Source organism: Octopus bimaculoides, chromosome 10, assembly GCF_001194135.2.
Source record: "Octopus bimaculoides isolate UCB-OBI-ISO-001 chromosome 10, ASM119413v2, whole genome shotgun sequence".
NCBI lineage: Eukaryota > Metazoa > Mollusca > Cephalopoda > Octopoda > Octopodidae > Octopus > Octopus bimaculoides.
The window spans coordinates 23,392,037-23,394,683 of record NC_068990.1 but is presented as its reverse complement, the minus strand read 5'-3'; positions in this window follow the sequence as shown (position 1 = coordinate 23,394,683).

Sequence of the window (2,647 nt, the reverse complement as noted above, 5' to 3'; positions counted from 1 at the left end):
AAAAGATATGACATCAGAATAAACAATTACCTTATGAACTTCATTAGCTTACGGCTGTTTCCATTATAAGATGCAGTGGACTCATAGTTGAATGCCTGAGTAGCACCTTATTGTTTCGTTAGAGCCTCAAAGATGCAGTTAATCAGGCACCCAACTATGAGGTCACTGCACCTGATAGCAGAAACAGCTGTAAGCTAATGTAGTTTACATAACAAATCTTTATATATATAAATACATATATATATATATACGACGGGTTTCTTTCAGTTTCCGTCTACCAAATCCACCCACAAGGCTTTGGTCAGTCCAAGGCTATAGTAGAAGACACTTGCCCAAGGTGTCACGCTGTGGGACTGAACCTGGAACCATGCGGTTGGTAAGCAAGCTACCTACCACACAGCCATGTATATGTGTGTGTGTGTGTGTGTGTATGTGTGTATACGCACACATATATTAGCCAAGAAGTAACGTGACATTTATGATGATAAATTTGTGCTTGGTGAAATTTATTGCGAACGCTTTCGGATTTAAAATCCATGATCAGACGTGTTTGCATTTTTGTTATAAAATCGATAACTGGCGAACGAGATTAGTACTGTTCAAAGAAACAGTATATATATATATATATATATATATATATATATATATATATATCTTTCCATGCATTCAGGTCTCACAGGTTGTTCAGTGTTTGTTATACCAACCTCCTGGTTGATTCTGAATGCAATATGACTGTCCAACTTTAATACACGTTGCATGTTATAAGCAAACTGTAGGGCATGCTTGTGTTGCTATTTAGCATCAAGCCATCTCTGATCAAATAGACCAATGATCAAAGACTTTCCAGATGTGACTTACCACATTTGTGTCTGAAATATTGCATGTAGACCTATGTCGTTTAACATTTTCTCCTGTTTAGGATTTCTAGGTCTCGTTTGAAGGGAATTTAGTTGCTATTTCTAGCAGACATAACGGTCTTGTAGAGGCGCCTGCATTTTCTTATCATTCAATTTAGTTCATTTATATTTTGAACAGCAGATTGAAAACCTATCCATGTAAAATGGTTTCGAATATTTTAAATAGCCAAAGCAAAGTCGCGTACAGCTATTTCAAATTTCGGCACAAAGCCAGCATATTTATGAGTGGTGTTTGTCAATTACATCGACAGCAGTGCACAATTGGTACTATCTAAACTGATTCAGAAAGGATGAAAAATTAAGTTGACCTCAGCAGCATTGGAACTCAGAGCGTAAAAACGGAAGAAATGGCGTATGCATCTTTTTCTCGACGCGCTAACAATTCTTTCAGCTCGTCAAAGCTTCAAAGTCTTCCATCTTTCTAAGTCGCATGTATTCCTTTCTGCTAAAGGCACAAATTCTGAGGGAAGGAGCTAGTCGATTACATTGCTTCTAGTATTCAAATGGTACTATTTTTATCGACACCGAAACAATGAAAGGCAAAGTCGACATTGGTTTAATTTTAACACAGGACAAAACGCCGGACGAAATGCTGCTAAGCATTTTGCCCGGCGTGCTAACGATTCTCCCAGCTCACTAACTTCCAACGTCGAATATACTGTTTTCAAATATTGACACAAGGCCAGCAATTTCGGGAGATTACGTTGACCCCAGCATTCAACTGGTACTTATTTTTATTGACTCCGAAAGGATGAAACGCAAAGTTGACATCGGTGGAATTTGAACCCATAACGCAGTGACGGAAGGAATACTGCTAAATAATTTTCTCGGCGTACTTACGATTCTGCCCGCTAACCACCTTCTAACGTCGCATACAATAGTTTCAAATTTTTGCACAAGGCCAGTAATTTCGAGAGAGGATATAAGCCGATTACATCGACCTCAGTGTTAAACTGGTGCTTATTTTGTCAACCCCGAGGGGATTGAAGGGTAAAGTCGACCTCGGTAGAATTTGAACTCAGAACGGAATGCTGTTAAGTAATTTGCCCGGCGTGCCAACAATTCTACCAGCTCACCACTTTTTGTTTCTTTTCTAGGCACAAGGCCCGAAATTTGTGGGGAGGGGGCCTCTCGGATCTTTTCCTTTTGAGCGGCACATAGAAAAAATTGTTGACAAACCACAGCAGTAATTGTTTTCACCTCAATAGACGTCATTGGTTGTTTGAAATTACCGAAATACGACAACTTCAACACGAAATAACTTCGAAAATAAAGAATTTTCTTAAAAACGCCAGAAGTAAATGATGTTTTAAATGACACATTCTACCAGTATACGAAATTTGAAAGTGTTTAATTACAAAAAATTATTTTTACTATGTGCCGGCCAAAAGGAAAAGATCCGACCACTTGATTAGATCGACCCCAGTACGCAACTGGTACTTAATTTATCGACCTCGAAAGGATGAAAGGCGGAATTTGAACTCAGAGCGTAAATACAGAAGGAATACTACTAAACATTTCACCCGGCGTTCTAACGCTTCTGCCAGCTCACCGCTTTTCAATGTGTGTTATAATACCAGCAAATATTTAATTCAAATAACAGAACACATAAATACATAAATAAATAAATAAATGAGCGAGAACTTTGGAAATGACTTTGCATTCTTTCTTTGTTCATTACAAGAGATAAGTAGTTTCGAGAAGTTACTGCTGTAAATTTAGAATTGCTA